A 23,510-nucleotide genomic window follows, 5' to 3' on the forward strand; every position below is an offset into this window, starting at 1 on the left:
AACTGCCTCCCAAATGTCAGTGTCAATGTCCAGCTCGTCAAATCTTGCAACAGGTGTCCTTGTAGCGGAGGTATGGACAACCAGTAGGTTGTGATCCAGTGGTCACTTCACTGTTTACAAGGTCTTTGTGTATGCAGCTGTCACCCATTTGATTAACATGGCGAAGTCAGCACAGAGGTTCTCGGCTGAGCAATGAGTGTATGAGGGGCAGAGACAGGGTGGTTAGGGAGCAGCTGTTCCCCTTAGCTGAAGGATCAGTCACGAAGGGGACACAAGTTAAGGTGAGGGGCAGGAGGTTTAGGAGGCATCTGAGGAAAGACTTTTTTACCCTGAGGGTGGTGAAAGTCTAGAATGCACTGTCTGGGAGGGTGGTAGAGGCAGGTTGCTTTAAAAAGTTCCTCATAGAATTTACAGTATAGAAGGTCATTCAGCCAATCGAGTCTGCACCGGCTCTTGGAAAGACCACCCTACACAAGCCCGCACCTCCACCCTATCACCGTAACCCAGTAATCCCACTCAACTCTAAGGGCAGTTTTGAACACTAAGGGCAATTTAGCATGGCCAATCCACCTAACCTGCACATCTTTGGACTGTGGGAGGAAACCGGAGCGCTCGGAGGAAACCCACGCAGACACAGGGAGGATGTGCAGACTCCGCACAGACAGTGACCCAAGCCGGAATCGAACCTGGGACCCTGGAGCTGTGAAGCAATTGTGCTAACCACTGTGGTACTGTGCTACCTGGATGAGCACAGTTTGGGTGGAAATCAGGAATAGTAAGGCGAAAAAGTCACTGATAGGAGTAGTCTATCGGCCACCAAATAGTAACGTTATGGTGGGACAGGCAATAAACAAAGAAATAACTGATGCATGTAGAAATGGTACAGCAGTTATCATGGGGGATTTTAATCTACATGTTGATTAGTTTAACCAGGTCGGTCAAGGCAACCTTGAGGAGGAGTTTATAGAATGTATCCGCGATAGTTTCCTAGAACAGTATGTAATGGAACCTACGAGGGAACAAGCGGTCCTAGATCTTGCCCTGTGTAATGAGACAGGATTGATTCATGATCTCATAGTTAGGGATCCTCTCGGAAGGAGCGATCACAATATGGTGGAATTTAAAATACAGATGGAGGGTGAGAAAGTAAAATCAAATACTAGTGTTTTGTGTTTAAACAAAGATGATTACAATGGGATGAGAGAAGAACTAGCTAAGGTAGACTGGGAGCAAAGACTTTATGGTGGAACAGTTGAGGAACAGTGGAGAACGTTCCAAGCGATTTTTCACAGTGCTCAGCAAAGGTTTATACCAACAAAAAGGAAGGATGGCAGAAAGAGGGAAAATCGACCGTGGATATCTAAGGAAATAAGGGAGATTATCAAATTGAAGGAAAAAGCATATAAAGTGGCAAAGATTGGTGGGAGACTAGAGGACTGGGAAATCTTTAGAGGGCAACAGAAAGCTACTAAAAAAGCTATAAAGAAGAGTAAGACAGAGTATGAGAGTAAACTTGCTCAGAATATAAAAACAGACAGTAATAGATTCTACAAATATATAAAACAAAAAGAGTGGCTAAGGTAAATATTGGTCCTTTAGAGGATGAGAAGGGAGTTTTAATAATGGGAGATGAGGAAATGGCTGAGCAACTGAACAGGTTTTTTGGGTCGGTGTTCACAGTGGAAGACACAAATAACATGCCAGCGACTGATAGAAATGAGGCTATGACAGGTGAGGACCTTGAGAGGATTGTTATCACTAAGGAGGTAGTGATGGGCAAGCTAATGGGGCTAAAGGTGGACAAGTCTCCTGGCCCTGATGGAATGCATCCCAGAGTGCTAAAAGAGATGTCTAGGGAAATTGCAGATGCACTAATGATGATTTACCAAAATTCACTAGACTCTGGGGTGGTCCCGGTGGATTGGAAATTAGCAAACGTGACACCACTGTTTAAAAAAGGAGGTAGGCAGAGAGCAGGAAATTATAGGCCAGTGAGCTTAACTTCGGTAGTAGGGAAGATGCTGTAATCTATCATCAAGGAAGAAATAGCAAGGCATCTGGATAGAAATTGTCGCATTGGGCAGACGCAGCATGGGTTCATAAAGGGCAGGTCGTGCCTAACTAATTTAGTGGAATTTTTTGAGGACATTACCAGTTCAGTAGATAACGGGGAGCCAATGGATGTGGTATATCTGGATTTCCAGAAAGCCTTTGACAAGGTGCCACACAAAAGGCTGCTGCATAAGATAAAGATGCATGGCATAAAGGGTAGCATGGATGGAGGATTGGTTAATTAATAGAAAGCAGAGAGTTGGGATAAATGGGTGTTTCTCTGGTTGGCAATCAGTAGCTAGTGGTGTCCCTCAGGAATCCGTGTTGGGCCCACAATTATTCACAATTTACATAGATGATTTGGAGTTGGGGACCAAGGGCAATTTGTCCATGTTTGCAGATGACACTAAGATGAGTGGTAAAGCGAAAAGTGCAGAGGATACTGGAAGTCTGCAGAGGGATTTGGATAGGTTAAGTGAATGGGCTAGGGTCTGGAAGATGGAATACAATGTTGACAAATGTGAGGTTATCCATTTTGGTAGGAATTACAGCAAACGGGATTATTATTTAAACAATAAAATATTAAAACATACTGCTGTGCAGAGAGACCTGGGTGTGCTAGTGCATGAGTCACAGAAAGTTGGTTTACAGGTGCAACAGGTGATTAAGAAGGCAAATGGAATTTTGTCCTTCATTGCTAGAGGGATGGAGTTTAAGACTAGGGAGGTTATGTTGCAATTGTATAAGGTGTTAGTGAGGCCACACCTGGAGTATTGTGTTCAGTTTTGGTCTCCTTACTTGAGAAAGGTCATACTGGCGCTGGAGGGTGTGCAGAAGAGATTCACTAGGTTAATCCCAGAGCTGAAGGGGTTGGATTATGAGGAGAGGTTGAGTAGCCTGGGACTGTACTCGTTGGAATTTAGAAGGATGAGGGGGGATCTTATAGAAACATATAAAATTATGAAGGGAATAGATAGGATAGATGCGGGCAGGTTGTTTCCACTGGCGGGTGAAAGCAGAACTAGGGGACATAGCCTCAAAATAAGGGGAAGTAGATTTAGGACTGAGTTTAGGAGGAACTTCTTCACCCAAAGCATTGTGAATCTATGGAATTCCTTGCCCAGTGAAGCAGTTGAGTCTCCTTCATTAAATGTTTTTAAGGTAAAGATAGATAGTTTTTTGAAGAATAAAGGGATTAAGGGTTATGGTGTTCAGGCCGGAAAGTGGAGCTGAGTCCACAAAAGATCAGCCATGACTTCATTGAATGGCGGAGCAGGCTCGAGGGGCCAGATGGCCTACTCCTGCTCCTAGTTCTTATGTTCTTATAACATTCAAGGCTGTGGGCCAAGTACTGGCAACTGGGGTTAGGTAGGCAGGTCAGGTGTTCTTCATGCGTTGGTGCAGACTCGATGGGCTGAAGGGCCTCTTCTGCACTGTATTTTTCTGGGGGCTGGATTCTTCACGGCTCCACGCTGAAATCGCGAAACGCGATTGGCCGGTGAATATGATTTGACGCCGAAATTGGTTCCGACTACGGTTCGGCGCTGATTTTAGATTCTCTGCACCCCTATAAATGCCGTGTTCGCGGCGAGCATGGCCCGGAGAACCGAGGGAGATTCCCCGACGACCGATCCTCCGGGCCCTCACACATACTGCACTCCGGATGGTCCGAAGTCCTGACGGTGTGGTTCTAACCCCGTATGAAAAATCGGCAACCAGTTGTGCTGACTGTTGAGGCGTCTGGAGGAGGTAGGGGTCGGCTTGGAGGGGTCCTGAAACGGACATGGCCATGGCTGCAGCGGGGAGGGGCGGGGGGGGGGGGGGGGGGGCGGGGGGGGGGAGTGGGTGGGGGAGACCTTCTGGGGTCGGGTGTGTCGGGGAGGGGGGGGGGAGACAGTATGGGCGCCCGGAACCACCCGCCATCACAGGGTTGTCCAACGCGATGGACACCATTACAGCTGCCATGTTGATGGGCACCCACCTTGGGCGCTGGCATAGTGCAGGCCTCTTGGCTGCTTGGGTGGGTGTCGGACTCCTCATATGGCACCCGACCCAGCCGGCAGCACCCACCGCAGCCCCCAGTGAGGGCAGTGCCATTAAACATTGGCCTTGGCAGGAGTGACGGGTGACAAGAGCCGAGGCACCGAGGGGGCGGGCGTAGGGGGCATGCGTGGCTGGGGCTCGTGCTGCCAACCGGGGCGATCATGTAGCCTGTGGCACCTGGTTGTGGAGGGGTGTATGCGCCATGATAACATTTTGTGTCCCCTCACCCCCAGCAGATCATAATGTTTAGGCACCAGCCAGCGATTTTGCCCGCCGTGGCGGGGGCCGCTGCCCTGCATGCAGCCCTGTGAGAACTGGAGCAGGGGTGTCAGAGAGAGGAGGCGGCGGCTGCAGCAGAGGAGCGGGCCACAGAAGGGCAGGTGCCAGCTGCTCAGGCTGGAGGGCCGCTTGCCGGACAAGCGGTGGAGAAGGAGGAGGACAAAGACGAGGGGGAGCCACAGGACGAGGATGCCAATGAGGAGGAGGAGGAGAAGGGGAAGGGGAGAGGAGGAGATGGAGCTATAGAGGTGCCCGATGAGGCCTCATGTGTACCAGCGCCGCATGTCCTTCCAGAATCTCCTGGACCGGGCATGCAGGAGGAGACTGCGGATGAGACGAGAAACCGTCACCCATGTCTGCCACATGATGGCACACCTGGCATCACAAGGGAATGGGGGGGACACCCTCTCCCAGTGGCCTCAAGATGATGGTCGCACTAAACGTCTATGTGACCGGGTCGTTCAGTCACCGAGTGGAGACCTGTCTAGCATCTCCCAGGCATCAGTGCACTGGTGCATCCGGACTATTCGGAAGGACTATCAAACTATTCGGAAGGACAGAGTGGATGGTAAGGGAGGTGGTGTTGCTCTGTTATTTAAGGATAACATCCGGGCAATAGTAAGGGATGACATCGGTGCTATGGAGGATAAGGTTGAATCCATTTGGGTGGAAATCAGGAATAGTAAGGCGAAAAAGTCACTGATAGGAGTAGTCTATCGGCCACCAAATAGTAACGAGATGGTGGGGCAGGCAATAAACAAAGAAATAACTGATGCATGTAGAAATGGTACAGCAGTTATCATGGGGGATTTTAATCTACATGTCGATTGGTTTAACCAGGTCGGTCAAGGCAACCGTGAGGAGGAGTTTATAGAATGTATCCGCGATAGTTTCCTAGAACAGTATGTAATGGAACCTACGAGGGAACAAGCGGTCCTAGATCTTGTCCTGTGTAATGAGACAGGATTGATTCATGATCTCATAGTTAGGGATCCTCTCGGAAGGAGCGATCACAATATGGTGGAATTTAAAATACAGATGGAGGGTGAGAAAGTAAAATCAAATACTAGTGTTTTGTGTTTAAACAAAGGAGATTACAAGGGGATGAGAGAAGAACTAGCTAAGGTAGACTGGGAGCTAAGACTTTATGGTGGAACAGTTGAGGAACAGTGGAGAACCTTCCAAGCAATTTTTCACAGTGCTCAGCAAAGGTTTATACCAACAAAAAGGAAGGACGGAAGAAAGAGGGAAAATCGACCGTGGATATCTAAGGAAATAAGGGAGAGTATCAAATTGAAGGAAAAAGCATATAAAGTGGCAAAGATTGCTGGGAGATTAGAGGACTGGGAAATCTTTAGGGGGCAACAGAAAGCTACTAAAAAAGCTATAAAGAAGAGTAAGATAGAGTATGAGAGTAAACTTGCTCAGAATATAAAAACAGACAGTAAAAGGTTTTACAAATATATAAGACAAAAAAAGAGTGGCTAAGGTAAATATTGGTCCTTTAGAGGATGAGAAGGGAGTTTTAATAATGGGAAATGAGGAAATGGCTGAGGAACTGAACAGGTTTTTTGGGTCGGTCTTCACAGTGGAAGACACAAATAACATGCCAGTGACTGATAGAAATGAGGCTATGACAGGTGAGGACCTTGAGACGATTGTTATCACTAAGGAGGGAGTGATGGGCAAGCTAATGGGGCTAAAGGTAGACAAGTCTCCTGGCCCTGATGGAATGCATCCCAGAGTGCTAAAAGAGATGGCTAGGGAAATTGCAGATGCACTAGTGATAATTTACCGAAATTCACTAGACTCTGGGGTGGTCCCGGTGGATTGGAAATTAGCAAACGTGACGCCACTGTTTAAAAAAGGAGGTAGGCAGAAAGCAGGAAATTATAGGCCAGTGAGTTTAACTTCGGTAATAGGGAAGATGCTGGAATCTATCATCAAGGAAGAAATTGCGAGGCATCTGGATAGAAATTGTCCCATTGGGCAGACGCAGCATGGGTTCGTAAAAGGCAGGTCGTGCCTAACTAATTTAGTGGAATTTTTTGAGGACATTACCAGTGCAGTAGATAACGGGGAGCCGATGGATGTGGTATATCTGGATTTCCAGAAAGCCTTTGACAAGGTGCCACACAAAAGGTTGCTGCATAAGATAAAGATGCATGGCATTAAGGGTAAAGTAGTAGCATGGATAGAGGATTGGTTAATTAATAGAAAGCAAAGAGTTGGGATAAATGGGTGTTTCTCTGGTTGGCAATCAGTAGCTAGTGGTGTCCCTCAGGGATCTGTGTTGGGCCCACAATTGTTCACAATTTACATTGATGAATTGGAGTTGGGGACCAAGGGCAATGTGTCCAAGTTTGCAGATGACACTAAGATGAGTGGTAAAGCGAAAAGTGCAGAGGATACTGGAAGTCTGCAGAGGGATTTGGACAGGTTAAGTGAATGGGCTCGGGTCTGGCAGATGGAATACAATGTTGACAAATGTGAGGTTATCCATTTTGGTAGGAATAACAGCAAACGGGATTATTATTTAAACGATAAAATATTAAAGCATGCCGCTGTTCAGAGAGACTTGGGTGTGCTAGTGCATGAGTCACAGAAGGTTGGTTTACAAGTGCAACAGGTGATTAAGAAGGCAAATGGAATTTTGTCCTTCATTGCTAGAGGGATGGAGTTTAAGACTAGGGAGGTTATGTTGCAATTGTATAAGGTGTTAGTGCGGCCACACCTGGAGTATTGTGTTCAGTTTTGGTCTCCTTACTTGAGAAAGGACGTACTGGCGCTGGAGGGTGTGCAGAGGAGATTCACTAGGTTAATCCCAGAGCTGAAGGGGTTGGATTATGAGGAGAGGTTGAGTAGACTGGGACTGTACTCGTTGGAATTTAGAAGGATGAGGGGGGATCTTATAGAAACATTTAAAATTATGAAGGGAATAGATAGGATAGATGCGGGCAGGTTGTTTCCACTGGCGGGTGACAGCAGAACTAGGGGGCATAGCCTCAAAATAAGGGGAAGTAGATTTAGAACTGAGTTTAGGAGGAACTTCTTCACCCAAAGGGTTGTGAATCTATGGAATTCCTTGCCCAGTGAAGCAGTTGAGGCTCCTTCATTACATGTTTTTAAGGTAAAGATAGATAGTTTTTTGAAGAATAAAGGGATTAAGGGTTATGGTGTTCGGGCCGGAAAGTGGAGCTGAGTCCACAAAAGATCAGCCATGATCTCATTGAATGGCGGAGCAGGCTCGAGGGGCCAGATGGCCTACTCCTGCTCCTAGTTCTTATGTTCTTATGTTCTTATGTTCTTATGATGGACGCCCTATATGACCTTGCGGACCGGTACATACAGTTCCCTGTGCACCACGCCCACCAGGATGCCCGGTCAGAGGGCTTCGCTGCTGTCAACAGGATGCCCATGGTTCAGGGGGTAATTGATGGGGTGCACGTCACTCTGTGGCCCCCAGCGGATAACAGGCCAGTGTTCATGAACAGGAAGGGGTACCACTCCATGAATGGGCAGGTGGCCTGTGACCACCAGATGATGAGCCGACATGTCTGCACCTGGTACCCGGGCAGTGTGCAAGACTCATTCACATTGGCGCAATCATTAATCCCTGGCATGTTTGAGGGACACCCCCCCACGACTGCGGGGCTGGTTGCTGGGTGACAAGGGTTACCCATTGCGGTCATGGCTGATGACGCCTATACGGAGGCCACAGACCGAAGCGGAGACCCGCTACAATGAGGCCCATTGTGCGACCAGGAGTGGAGAAGGGCTTTGGGGTCTTGAAAATATGCTTCAGTTGCCTGGACTGCTCTGGAGGGGCCCTCAAGGAAGGTCGGCCGCATTGTTGTGGTCTGCTGCGTCCTCCACAATATAGCCCAGCAGAGGGGCGATGTGCTGGAGGAGGAGGAGGAGGGACAAAGGGACAGTGTATGGGACATGGGGGCTGGACATGGCCGGGAGGCTGCACTAACCCACCGGCAGGGCCGGCAAGCACGGGACGATTTAATCGCCGCGCATTTTACCAACTAGGGGAGGGGGTTTGCTGAGCAGGGGCACGGACACCACAAGACGGTACCACCTCACCACCGACCACCCTCACCTCCCAGAACACCAATGAGACTCACCTCCCCCACCACCGACCAACCTTACCTCGCCCACCACCCGCATGCAACCACCCCCCCAGTACACATCCACCCGCGCATGAGGAAGGAGCAGTGCTCCGAAAGCTAGTGTTTGAAACTAACCTGTCGGACTTTAACCTGGTGTTGTAAGACTTCAAACAGTTATTAGCTACAGGAAAGACAAGAGGTTATGGGACAGGAGCAGGAATATGAAGTTGAAACCAAGGTAAGATCTTCTGGTTTGATGGAGAGTGCTCGCTTAGGGGTGGGGGTGGGGGGGGGGTGGGGGGGGGGGGGGGGTGGCGGGTGGCAAGGGGGATCTGAATCGCCTATTCCTGCTCCAATTTCTTAGGTTTCTAAAACCACAAATCAGGAATTAGGAAGAATCGCCCTCTGCCCGTGGAAAGAATTGAAATGAGAAAGACTGTCAGTTGAAGTGCCTACTAATAAACCCATTTTAGAAGGTGCCCTATAGTTAACTTTGAAACTTATTCATGAATGTATAGACATAGGAATAAAAATCCAAGCACTACAGTAAGTATGGAATGTAATAGATTGGTATTAATATGGGGGAAGATGGGTTTAACATGGTCCATCTCGAACACTTGCCTTCCCTTCCTTCACCTCTCTGTCTCCATTTCCGGTGATGGACTAACCACACACCGACACCGACAGCCACCTCGACTGCAGCTCCTCTCACCCTGCTACATTTTAAAAATAAAAATAAATAAATCAATTTATGTTTTCCAATTAAGGGGCAATTTAGCTTGGCCAATCCACCTACCTTTGCACATCTTTGGGTTGCGGGGGCGAAACCCATGCAAACACGGGGACAATTTCTAGCGTTCATTAGCAGAGGGATTGAATTTAAGAGCCGTGAGGTGATGATGCAGCTGTACAAAACCTTGGTCAGGCCACATTTGGACTACTGTGTGCAGTTCTGGTCACCTCATTTTAGGAAGGATGTGGAAGCTTTGGAAAAGGTGCAAAGGAGATTTACCAGGATGTTGCCTGGAATGGAGAGTCTTACGAGGAAAGGTTGAGGGTGCTAGGCCTTTTCTCATTAGAACGGAGAAGGATGAGGGGCGACTTGATAGAGGTTTATAAGATGATCAGGGGAATAGATAGAGTAGACAGTCAGAGATTTTTTCCCCGGGTGGAATAAACCATTACTAGGGGACATAAATTTAAGGTAAATGGTGGAAGATATAGGGGGGATGTCAGAGGTAGGTTCTTTACCCAGAGAGTAGTGGGGGCATGGAATGCACTGCCTGTGGAAGTAGTTGAGTCGGAAATGTTAGGGACCTTCAAGCGGCTATTGGATAGGTACATGGGGCGCGATTCTCCCAAAACGGGAGAAATCGTAAAGCCGGCGTCAAACCCGGGCGGGTTTGACGCCAGCGCGCCCCTTCCCGACCGGGAACCGATTCTGGTCCCCGGTCGGGGCTAGCAGCCCGACGCCGTAGGCTCCGGCATGACGGGCTTAACGAATATCGTTGAGCCTGCTTGCCGGAGTTAGCGCCGGCTGACGCGTCATATGACGTCAGCCGCGCATGCGCGGATTGGAAGACTCCAACCCGCGCATGCGCGGATGACGTCCTCGCGTATTTGCGCGAAACCCGCGCATGCGCGGGCCGGGTTGCCCCTCAGCCGCCCCGCGAATGGATACTGCGGGGCGGCGGAAGGAGAAAGAGTGTGCGGGCATCGGGCCCGCTCCCCGCGATCGGTGGGCACCGATCGCGGGCCCATGGCACCCTTGGCACGGCCGTGGTACTGCCGTGCCAATCGGTGCCATGGTTATGAAAAGCGAGTTTGTGACGCCGTTTTTACGAACGGCCAGACCAGGTATGTTTGCCGTTCATAAAAACGGCGTAAAGGGCTGGGACTTCGGCCCATCGAACAGCTGTGAATTGCTGCCGGCCGTAAAAAAACGGCGGCAGCGATTCGGGTCGGGAGTTGGGCGGGGGGTGGGGGAGAATAGCGGGAGGGCGGGAAAAATGTCGGGAAGGCCCTCCCGCTATTCTCCGACCCGTCGTGGGGGTCGGAGAATTTCGCCCATGGATTCGGGTAGAATAATGGATAATAGATTAATTTGGTTTTAAGGGCAGCACGGTAGCATTGTAGATAGCACAATTGCTTCTCAGCTCCAGGGTCCCAGGTTCAATTTCTGCTTGGGTCACTATCTGTTTGGAGTCTGCACATCCTCCCCGTGTGTGTGTGGGTTTCCTCCGGGTGCTCCGGTTTCCTCCCACAGTCCAAAGTTGTGCAGGTTAGGTGGATTGGCCTTGATAAATTGCCCTTAGTGTCCAAAATTCTATGATCAATGATTAACCTAGGACAAAGGTTCGGCACAACATCGTGGGCCGAAGGGTTCTGTGCTGTATTTCTCTATGATTCTATGAATGTGCAAACTCCACACGGACAGTGACCCTGAGTCGGGATGGAACCTCGGCGCCGTGAGGCAGCAGTGCTACCCACTGCTCCACCGTGCTGCCCCGCTCACCCTGCTACTTGTGAAGACTCAAACCCATTCTCCCAGTTTCTCCGCCCGATCGGCGATTTCGAGACGGAGAATCTCACCCAATGTTTGTGTAAAACTTCTCTTTTCCTGCATAGTTGACTTGTTTGCCCATTTAAAAGGAGCAATAAATTCAGGCAGGATTTTGCCTGCTGGTGAATTTTGAGAAACTGGTCTTAAAATTCTGCATGCAGTTTAAATACTTTGTAAGTGGCGTATTGTGCTGTTTATAATCTGCATGTGCATGATTGGCTTCATCTCACCTCATCCTGATTGGTTGAGCAGCAAGTGTGGGAAACCTGATGGATCCAGAACCCTTTGCACTATTCAAACCCACAATGGCAACCCTTCCACGCTCCCAATTAACCTTTGAAATTTGTAATCTCTGTTAAATTATAGTTTTCACAGGTAATCGCCCTGTTGATGCGAGACTATTCATCACCACATGTACATCCATCAGCTGCATAAGCAAGGCAAACCAGGAGGTGAAAGTGAGATCAGATAGTTCAACATGTGGAAAGAGTATTTTATCCTGCATGGTAACACAGGAACTTGCAATTAAACTCTGAGGCCAGGGCCACAAAATCTCACTCTGAAGCATCACAGATTTCTGCACTAAAGAAGCTGTCTATGTGCTTTTGAGGTTTTATGCTATCCTCTTCACAGTTCACAATACTATCATGTTTTGTGTCGTCTGCAAATTTTGAAATTGTCCCTCGTACACCAGGACCTAGGTCAGCAACATACATCGGGAAGAGCAGGGGTACTAACATTGACCCCTGGGGAACTCCACCATAAATCTTCCTTCAGTCCGACGAACAACCATTCACCACTACTCCCTAGGCTGGATATAATGCTTTCCTGCTAGTGGATTTGAAGACAGGGAGGATATGCTAAATCAAGCAGATTCCCAGCTCCCCACCTATCCAGCCGAGGGGCGGCTGTATATCAATGGCGGGTTGGCATTGGGCAGTCTGCCCACTAGTGGGACAATTTGGGGGATTTAACGGGGGGGGGGGAGAGACTCGCGCTCTCAACCGGTCAGCTCGGCTGGTTTTTCAGCGCGATCTGGTGGTGGGTGTGTGGGACCCTCCCTTAAGGAGCACCCTGGGCTCATCATAGCCCTCCACCCCCAAGTAGTAACCACCGGCCGAGGATTGCCTTGCCCTCACGGTCTCTCAAACCTGTCCCCACCCACCACAGTGTCCCCAAAGCCTTACAACCTTCTGATCCGTCGCCGTTCACCTCCTCATCTCATGAGTGCAGGACAAGTACTGGCCACCGCTCTTGCTGAAGTTACCTATAGATCTGCTGCTTTCTGATTGGCCAGTAGTTCTCTGAGGCAGGACTCACTCTCTCTGAGGGGTGGAAATCCCACCTCCAGTCTTCTCCAATTGACCGATAAATGACTCCAAGTCAGCCATTTTCCCCCTGGGTAGATTCCCCTTCTTTTAGTCCGGGGAGAGTGGGGACCATGGCTGCTTATATAATTACCTCTATTACCCAGTCAACTCCATATCCATGTTTCTATTGTCCCTTTTATTCCAAGTTCACAAGTCTGTTGTGTGCCATTTTACCAAACGTCACTTGGAAGTCCATGTCTACCACGTTAGCAGTATTGCTCCCACCAACCCTCTCTGTTACCTCATCAAAAACGCCAACAAGTTAGTTAAACGTGGTTTTCCCTCAACAAATACATTGTGGTTTTCTTTAATTCACCTGCATGGCTAATATTTAAGGAACAAATGTATGCAGCGTAACAGTTATACATTTCTTTCTGCCAGAAAAACCAAAGAACAAAAGTGGACCAACCATGGCTTAAAAAATAAATTAAGGATAGTATTAGATCTAAAGTGGAGTCCTATAAAGTTGCAAGAAAACTTAGTAAGTCTGAGGATTGGGAGAATTTATTATTCAGCACGGTGGCAACGTGGTTAGCACTGCTGCCTCACAGAGCAGGGACCCGGGTTTGATACCAACTTGGGTGTCTGTGTGGAGTGTGTACATTCTTCCCCATGGTCTGCGTGGGTTTCCTCCCGGTGTTCCGGTTTCCTCCCTCAGTCCAAAGATGTGCAGGTTAAGTGGGGTTACGGGGTTTTGGGGATAAGGCAGGGGAGTGGGCCGAGTAGGGTGTTCTTTCAGTGGGTGGTGCAGACTCGATGGGCTGAATGGCCTCCTTTTGCACTGGAGGGATTCTAGGATTTCCCTCTTTGATTAAGAGGATAAATATAAAGTATGAGAGTAAACTTGCAAGCAACTTAAAAGCGAACTGTTAAATCTTCTGTAAGTATTTTAAGAGAAAAGACAAAGGTAGGTTCAAAAAAGGAGAATTTATAACAGAGAGAAGAAAATAGCAGAGCAATTAAACAATTACTTTAGTTCTGTCTTCACAGAGGAAGACACAAATAACTTCATAGAAATGCTAAGGAATCAATGTCTAGTGAGAAGGAGGAATTGAGGGAAATTAGTATTACTAGAAAAATAGTGCTGGAAAAATTTACGGGATTGAAAGAAATAAATCACTAGGGTCTGATAATCTACCTCCCAGGGTACTAAATGTAAATAATGGATACGTTGACTCATTTTCCAAACTTCTGTAGACTCTGGAACAGTCCAAGCAGATCAGCCATTTAAAAAAGAAGAGAGGGAGAAATCAGGGAATTACAGACTGGTTAATCTAAAATCAATAATAGGAAAAATGCTAGAGTCTAGTAGAAAGGATGCAATAACAGGACACTTAGAAAATATCAATGGGATTAGACAAAGCCAACATGGAATTGTGAAAGGGTAACCATGTCTGACAAACTTATTGTGGAGTTTTTTGAGGATGGAACGAGTAGAATAGATAAGGGTGAACCAGTGGATGTGGTATATTTGGATTTTCAGAAAGCTTTTGATAAAGTCCTACAAAAGGGATGGAATTTTCATTTTTATCTTCTAAATGCTGGACCAGGCGAGAACCGTGGCGTGGAGCTCACCATCTGCACAGCCAGCTTCTCTCGCCATATTGTCCACTTAGAAGAAAAACATCCTGGAGGTGTTTCCATGCCAACACGCTGACGCGCAGGGTCTGCAAAAGCCAGCAATATCAGCATTCCAGAGATCAGGGCTGGTTTAAAAAAAGGAGAACACCCCCCCCCCCCCCATGCGTATATGGAGACCACCCCACATGCACAAGGGGAACCTCGCTGTCCCCCAAAGGGGACCTATGCACCTATCCTTTTGAAGGTCGAGGCTGACATTAAGGATGGAAGGTTTGCTTCAACCTGTACTCATGTTGCGTGGAGTTGGGACCCCTTGTTGAGTCTGCAGCCAGAAAGCAGGATGATCATTGAACTGAACCTATTTTCAACAGTTTCAGCACACGCATAAAATTTGTGTGCTGCCTGCATAAGTGCTAAGAAGATGGTCATTTGGCCCTTCGTCCCTGTAGCAGCTCTTTGGGACAACCATCAAATTAATCCCATTATAGTGAGATGAGGTTGATTACAAACCATCAAATGGATCTATTTTATGTATAGTTGATGAATGAACAGAATACGATCTTCCAGAGAGTTACATCAATTTCTTGTAAATAATTTTATCAGAAAATTACAAAGCAGTATTCCTGCTATTGTTCTAGGTAGACCTTAATTTACAAGGTAATTGCTCCTGAGCTAATGGTGGCTCTAACTGACAGACTCTTTGGTCTGAGAAATCCTCCTCTATCTCTCACTGGTTCACAATTCCCTCTCCAGAAAAAACAAAAATCATCCTCAGATCCTTACCTCAACTCGAATTGTCGAGAATTGGTTATCTGAGCCACCTGTCAAAAAGATCACCCTGAAATCAAACTTGTCCCTTTGGTGTGAAATCTTCCAGCGTCTGTCATTTGAGGTAAATCTAATGCTGGGCATCTTAAATTAATCCGTCTACCATCAGGGTGCAAGCTATCAGAGTATATCCACAATCGCTTCACATTATGTTCCAATTGCCTTCATAAATGTCTCTAAATATTAAAAAACTTTGCATCTCTGATGCTTAATCCTTTCTAAATTAATTCTCCCTATTGTTTAATCGATATCATAGACTGAATTAAAAATGTGGTTAAAAATCCCAAAATGTTGTATTGATTTTTACAAAATCCTATTCATTTTGGTGTTCTGATATCAACTTTAAACAAATGAATAAACACATTGGTTATGTAAAGTACAAGGTTGCAGGATGTTGCTTATGGCCCTTTTAGAAAGCTTTAAACAGGATAATTGTGAATTAGACTTGCAAGTATTCTTGATCTTGGCAATGGCTCACACAAAGTGGCTCTTTTTGGTGAAATGCTGGATGTCAGCTCAAGCTTTGTAAATTTGAAATGAATGTTTCAAGTATTTTATCTTGTTAAACCTATCATTATATATTTCATCCTTGTTATGGAGGGATAGTTTAATATTTCTCTAGTTTTGTTAAAGAAAGCTCTGACTGTATGGCCAGCTCCAGTGGTTGTAGTTGTTGGAGGCCAGTTATCATAGTCCCAGGATATCATTGTAGGAATGCCTCAGGGTAGTGTCCTAGATGCAACAATCCTCAGTTATTTCATCAATGATGTTCCCCCCAAGTTTAAAAATGAGGATGTTCTCTGATGATTGGTCAGTGGTTAGAACCATCGCTGAATCTCTCACCATCAATATTCTGGGGATTGTCATTGACCAGAAACTTAACTGATTCAATTGTATAAACATTGCAGCTCCAAGAGCAGGAAAATAATCCACCTCCTGACTTTCCACAGTCTTTCCATTACCTACAAGACACAAGTCAGGAGTATGACGGAATACTCTCCGTTTGCCTGGATGAGTGCAGCTCCACAACACTTAAGAAGCTCAACACCACCCAAGACCAAGGAAGTTGCTTGATTGGCACCACATCACCAAATTAAATAGTCACTTCCTCCAGCATCAGTGTTCAGTGGCTCGAGTCTGTACCACATACAAGGTGCAGCAATTCACAAAGGCTTCTTCAACATTTCCTTCCAAACCCATGCTCTCTAGCATGCAGAAGAACAAGGGCAGCAGATGCATGGGAACATTACTACCTCCAGGTTCTCCTCCAAGTCACACGACATCCTGGCTTGGAACTATATTGCTGGGTTTGATTTTACAGTCTCCTGCCAGCATGCTTTTAGTGGAGGGGCACATCAAATATGGTCGGGTAGCCCATCACCTTCCTGTCCACTCCTGAACTGTCCCCTACAATAAGTGAGGTGACGGGTAACAAAGTCGGCAGCCTTCCCACCAATTTTAAAAAGATATTTAATGAGCAATTGAGCTTGTTAACAAGACAATTGATCTGTATATTACACCGCCCAAGCCAGAATACAGTTATTATGGGAAGACTGGTGGGAATGGTGAGCTGTCTTTATTAGCTCAACAGGTTCAAAGGTGGGAAGAAATGGCATTATATATTTTGGGGAGTACCCTGTGCACATTTGGGGAAGCCACCCAAGATGTTGCCCTCCCCCGAATTTATTCCTTCCCACTTGGCCCCCCAAACCACCCACCCACCTCATTCTACTCCCTGGGTTGTCCATTCCCTCCTGCCTTTAAAGCCCAGCACACTGTCATTCCAGATATTGTAGCTCTTTGCCATGGACCTGCTTAAAGTCCCAGCAGCACTCACCACTGAATTCTGGTGCTGCTGAGGGCAATTAGGGATGAAACAACTGCTGGCCTCACCAACAATGCTCACACACTATGAAAATGTTTTTAAATAGTTGATAAGCTCCATTGGTCACATTGCTGCATATTATATTTCCATGGCAGTTGGAATTGAACAAAGAGCAAAGAACAATACAACACAGGAATAGGCCCTTCGGCCCTCCAGGCCTGTACCGGTCATGATGCCACCCTTTGCCAAAACCCTCAGCATTTCCTTGTGCCGTATCCCTCTATACCCATCCTATCCATGTGTTTGTCAAGATGCCTTTTGAATGCCGTTAGTGTATCTGCTTCCACAACCTCCCCTGGTAGCGCGTTCCAGGCATTCACCACCCTCCCCCATAAAAAACTGCCTCGCACATCTCCTCTAAACTTTGCCCCACAGACTTTAAACCTATGCCCCCTGGTGACTGACCCCTCCACCCTGGAGAAGAGTGCCTGCCCATCCACTCTATCCATGTCCCTCATAATCTTGTAGACCTCTATCAGGTCAACCCTCAACCTCCGTCTTTCTAATGAAAACAGTCCAAGTCTATTCAGCCTCTCCACATAGCTAACACCCTCTAGACCAGGCAACATTCTGGTAAACCTCCTCTGCACCCTCTCCAAAGCCTCCACATCCTTCTGGTAGTGTGGTGACCAGAATAGCGCACAATATTCCAAGTGCAGCCTTACCAAGGTTCTATACAACTGTAGCATGACTTGCCAGTTTTTATACTCAATGCCCCATCCAATGAAGGCAAGCATTCCATAAGCTTTTTTGACTACCTTGTCTACTTTTGTTGCCACCTTCAAAGATCTGTGTACCTGCACAACTCTCTGACTTTATATATTCCCAAGAGTTTTACCATTTACAGTATATTTCCCCTCTATTTTAGACCTACCAAAATGCATTACCTCACCTTTGTCCGTATTAATCTCCATTTGCCATTTCTCTGCCAAAGTCTCCAACCTATCTCTGTCCTGCTGTATCCTCTGACAATCCTCAACACTATCTGCCACTCCACCACCCTTAGTGTCATCCGCAAACTTACTAATCACAGCGGCTACATTTTCCTCCAAATCGTTTATCTATACCACAAATAACAGAGGCCCAAGCACAGATTCCTGTGGAACACTACTAGACTAGTCACAACCTTCCATTCAGAAAAACACCATTCTATTGCTACCCTTTGCCTTCTGTGACTGAGCCAGTTCTGTATCTATCTTACCACCTCACCTCTGATCCCGTGTCACTTCACCTTTTGTACCAGTCTTCTATGAGCCACCTTGTCAAAAGCTTTACTAAAGTCCATGTAAACAACATCCACCACCCTCCCCTCATCAATCATCTTTGTCACCGCCTCAAAAAACTTGATCAAGTTAGTGAGGCACGACCTCCCCTTCACAAAACCATGTTGTCTATCGCTTATGAGTCCATTTGTTTCCGAATGGGTATAAATCCTGTCCTTGAGAATTCTCTCCAACAATTCACCTACTACCGAAATGTGGCTCACCGACCTGTAGTTTCCAGGATTATCCCTGGTACCTTTCTTAAACAGGGGTACTACATTAGCTATTCTCCAGTCCTCTGGAATCTCACCTATAGCCAATGAGGATACAAAGATGTCAGTCAAGGCCCCAGCAATTTCCTCCCTTGCTTCTCTCAGTATTCTGGAATAATCCCATCTGGCCCAGGAGACTTATCTACCTTAATATCTTTTAAAAGACCCAATACCTCCTCCTTTGTGATGTTAACATGATCCAGACTGTCCACACACCCTGAATAGTTTATATTCAGTATTCTCTCCTCAAATGGTCTCCTCCTGTTCCGATGTAATGCTACATTTTCAACATTTAGATCTCCAAGTGTTTGCCATCACCTCCTGTTTACTCATGGGCATTATCAGGTACAGTGCCAATTCAGCTAACGGGAATGATACCACATAACTTGGCACAAAGTGGCCTTTATTTAAAACCATCAGTTGTTCTATCTTTGACTTTAAAGAATTCTATAATGCTGCTAATTCTGTGGAAATCCACTCCATAAGTATGACATTAAATAGTGTGAATTTTAAGAAATTCTAGGTTATCCAAACCAATTTTAAAAATTAATGAAGTTACCATTGAAATTGATTCCTTGCTTTCTCTGTGATAGTGCAGAACACAAAAGTGTAATTTCTGTGATTTTCTGTTGGTAATCTCAGATTGTCCTTTGTGTCTTCTCTTATCTACATCTTTACCAAATCCAATCAATAGCATGATCAATGCCATTCCTGCAAATGATCGCAAATTCACTGCTTGGCACAGGAGACAATCTGATAGTTTTCTGTTTGCTTGAAACATCTACTGCAATTTTTGGAATTTTATGTGTATCAATGCAAGATTTTAAAACATTCCTTTCACATGATTAATCTGATTATGCTAGGGATGGTAATGAAATGTAGCTCCTACTTCCGTGAGTTAAGGAGAGCTAATATGATTATAGTCTGAAATAGGAAATCAAATTCACATTTCACTGCTGGTCATTGTGCATTATTTTTGTAGCTCTCTCTACATCTTTCAATTGTTTTAACTTGTTTTATTTCCGATTATATGTAGCAATTTTTGGCAAATCTTGTGGTAAAACTCTGAATGGCTGGTTGCCAGATTATATCTAACACAAAACCCTCTTCATTTTTTTGAATGGGTATTTGGAGCAATAACCCTTATTTGACAAAAGCACTATTGTGTAATGAACCCAGTGTAATAGTCGAGAGGAATCACCATCATTTCAGCCTGTCACTATTAAAGGAATACTACAGACCCTTACTTTCAAATTTCAATCACCAGCGTTCACAAGTCATTCAAGGAAATTTGTCAACTCTCCACGTAAGCGGCAATTTCTTTTTAATGTATTGCAGAAGTCCCATTCTGGTTTCAATAGGTCATGCCAAAAACGTGCCAGGATTACGTTTGACTTGCTCAGCTGACATTACGACACATTAAATTAGTTTCCGTCCCAACAATTGGTGCAGGAGTAATTTAAGAGTGCTACAGGTATAGCTGATGTCCATTTTAAGGCAGATAATTTGGGTGGTGCGGTTCAATGGTTGTGCTCCCTATGTAGTCGATGTATTTTTCTCAATGAACCACTTTAGACGTCTGGACAAATTGGTCTACTCCTTTGAATTGCTGATAAGTGCTGCTAATCATAACCAGCAAAGTACAGCTTGATGCATTTTTTTTAACATCACATTCTGCTTGATGCTGTTTTTAATTTGCAAATTGCCTTGGCAGGTCCTGCTTCAATCATTAAAAATATGATAGTCCCCAAATATTAACCTGAATGAATGATTAGAATTTTTAGAAATCTCATCCATTTATTTATTTCCATAATCATAAGTGGAGGCTAAGAAGTCTACATTTACGATGAAGGCATGTCGAAATCATTGATAAATTATCAGTATACAGTACCCTCGCAGTAACTGATCTGAAATATGAAGTTATTCTTCTTTTCTTCATTATTGCAAATACAATTAATATATTCATTTGAAAGATAAGCTTTTTGATTACACCTCTGTACTTGTTTATCAGAGCTGCAATAGGGGCTGGTTTAGCTCACTGGGCTAAATTGCTGGCTTAAAGCAGACCAAACAGGCCAGCAGCACGGTTCGATTCCCGTACCAGCCTCCCCGGACAGGCGCCAGAATGTGGCGACTAGGGGCTTTTCACAGTAACTTCATTGAAGCCTACTCGTGACAATAAGCGATTTTCATTTCATTTCACTTCACTCAAACTAACTCCAACATTCCAAATATTCCGAGACCAGAGGTAACATTTTATCCTTTAAATCATTTGGGAGTCTTTCCAGCCCAGTTTAAAGAGTTTTAAAACCTCTAATATAAACTGTTTCACTGGAGGAGAAAGGACATAACCTTAATTGGGTTCATCACTGGAGCAATTTAATGTGCTTTCCAAAATAACATCTGGCGTTCCAGATCATTTTGTCATACACTTCATTTAATAATTGCAAGACCAAGCACAACTGCTTTTTTCAAGATGCAGTTAGATATGGCACTTGGGGTGAAGGGGATCAAAGGATATGGTGGGGAGGCAAATATGGCACTTGGGGTGAAGGGGATCAAAGGATATGGTGGGGAGGCAGGATTAGGCTATTGAGTTGGATGATTAACCCTGATCATAATGAATGGTAGAGCAAGCTTGAAGGGCTGAATGGCCTCCTCCAGCTGCTATGTTCTATGATTCTATGTAACCAAATTCAGTATAATTGACCTTCTGATGTTATTCTCTGCATGTGAGAGTGGCTTTTCACCCATCCTGCCTCACCCAATGAGAACCCAAAGTTCCCAAATCAAACGACTGACTGGTTCTGAACTGTGCCACTTAAAAAGTGCAACTCAGTCCACTATTTACAACCATTCAATTATTTGAAACCTTGAAGTCCTCAACACAGAGAGGACTCGACTAAACTCCACCAATCTTTCCCCGCCACTGGTCTTCACTGACCAGTTGAAGTGACCAGCAAACAGGATACTGCAATTAATCAAACTCTGCCTTTCCAAGGTCACTCAGTGGACACTACCTGACCCAATCCTCCCGTTCTCCTTCCTTTCTTCCTGATCTTCAGGTTCCCTTTTGGGGTTATGTTTTTGTTTTCTGTCCTCTGGTTAGGCACTGTTGGCTTTGCAGCCAAGAATTTGTTGAAACTCCAACTCGCTGCAATGGCAGATGGAGAATCTGCATTTCTCCTCACCAGCTACCATGTTCATCTACTCGCTCTTCCTCCCACCTGATCTCATTTCAGTACTTCAATGTCATTCACCAGCCGCAACCCCAGTCCAAAAGGAAAACTTTCCACCGGTAAATGTCAGCTGGCAGGAAGCCTTTGTCCTTGCTTTGCTTTCTCCTTACACCAAAGGGATAAGGACAGTGTTTATTTAAACAGGTGCCATCTGAAGGTGAGCTATTATTACCTTGCTCACTGGTGCATTGGGGTATGCTGAATCATGCTCCAAACATCAGTCCCGAGGAATCTTCCCTTCCACATACAGCTCTCTCTCTCACTCAAGGTCACAATATAAATCAGAGGGCCGGAATTTTCTCAATCAATTCCCAATCACCAGACTTTAAAAAAAAATAACCACATGTCAATAAAATATTGGGGGAGTGGGTGTGAGGTCCAAAGATATCTTAAATACAAATAACATGAAATTCACCGTGACTATTTTTTGGAAACAAAATAAACTCATACACAGGGAACTAAAAGCCCACATCTATTGTCACAAATCACCAACCGTATTTATTCTGTTAAAGAATAATCGTGCTATATATAAAACAGAACTTTACATAGCTCACCAGCTCGCCCAGCTTCAGCCTCCAGTTAATTCATGCCACCTTGAAATGTTACTGAGTCCATTGCCAGGATCAGGAGGCACAGGGAGTCTCTCAGCTGCAGCCAGGTATGACACAATTCGGAGTTGGACTTCTTCACCCTTCAGAAAGCACCCTGCTGTTAATTCTCTAACTGTCAATCAAACACGTTTTCTCGAGTGATCTGTAATCCTCCCCCCCCCCTCCCCCGTGCAACGTTTACAACTCGGGTCGAGAAGCTGTTCAGTTTAAAGATTCTGCTCAGTCCCATCAACAAGCAGTCGCTTCCTTCAACACGGTGAGAGACTGACATTTACACTGGGAGCATCGTCCTAGGTTCCGGATATGATATTTCTATATGGAGCTGGCTACACACTTAGTGCACAGACCGATAATCCCGCCAAACTCGAAATGCAGAGAGGAGGAAGAGCTGGAGAGTTTGGATGCTGGAGTAAAAAGCAGCGGTTCCCAGAAGCTCTGGTCAGTGCCGAGCAGGTGAATGAATGAACGAATGAATGAAGGAATCACCTGCAGGACGCCACAGGGAGCACCAGGGGGCAGACGCAGTCTTTTCCAGCCATCCTGGACTCCGGCTGCACCTCTCTCTCCGTCTCAATGAAGGTGGCAGTCTAGGAGATATGGGCAAACCAATCCGAGAAATGCAAAACAAACATTCAGGAAGGCAGCTCCGTGCGTTTCTACAATCCGCCCAAGCTCCAACATTCTAGACATCCAGAAAGTCAATTTAGAGGGTGGCTTTTTGCAGATCATTTTAACTTGGTTCGACCCCATCAATATTCCTGATGGGGACCTGGGGTGCATTACAGAAATTGTAAAGGATTAGGAGATATTCTGATCGCTGGAAGAAGCAGTTGACTGTATGATTATTCCCTACTTAGCATAAAAGTCGGTTTTCGAAATGGTGTCCAGACAGCCAGGACCAAGTGTAGTTTGGTGAAGAACAGAATTCATTCAATAGGTACTTTTTAGCCACTAAAATATAGTGTACTTCGATCTGATACTATTGAAGGTTAAATAATAGCATCTGGGACAAACTGGAAACATGATTGATTTTTCTATTCATGGGATGTGGCTGTCCCTGGCTAGACAAACATTGATTGCCCTATGTTACTGTTGGAACCAACAATTCTACGGACACGTGCTTGTAGGATTAGAATAGTGGTTTTAATATACTCACAACAGAGCCAGCCTATTAGCCATTAAACTTTCGGTGAACTGCAGCTTGGGGGGGGGGGGAGTCCTGGGCAGAGCCAAGGGAGAAGCCCCGTACAACTCGAGCATTCCCAGAGCTACTCCCCCTGGAGGACTGGTAGTGCAACTGCACTTACAATATAGACACATGTATATACAGATTACAATCCGGTGTGAATCACATTCACCACAGTTACCTTCTTCAACTGCTGCAGTCCATGTAGTGTAGGTGCACCC

The 23,510-nt window shown here is 45.8% G+C and overlaps 1 protein-coding gene across 1 annotated transcript in view; it reads right to left on the reverse strand.

The window, feature by feature from the left end:
• LOC119969229 (5-hydroxytryptamine receptor 1E) overlaps positions 1 to 22,222 on the reverse strand; it is a 288,765-nt gene extending 266,543 nt beyond the window's left edge. The window contains exon 1 of the mRNA XM_038802565.1: positions 22,047 to 22,222. The gene's annotated coding sequence lies outside the window, so the exon portion shown is untranslated. The remainder of the gene's footprint in view (positions 1 to 22,046) is intronic.
• Between the last annotated feature and the right edge of the window lie 1,288 nt (positions 22,223 to 23,510).

The sequence above is a fragment of the Scyliorhinus canicula genome, chromosome 1, assembly GCF_902713615.1.
Source record: "Scyliorhinus canicula chromosome 1, sScyCan1.1, whole genome shotgun sequence".
Taxonomy (NCBI): domain Eukaryota; kingdom Metazoa; phylum Chordata; class Chondrichthyes; order Carcharhiniformes; family Scyliorhinidae; genus Scyliorhinus; species Scyliorhinus canicula.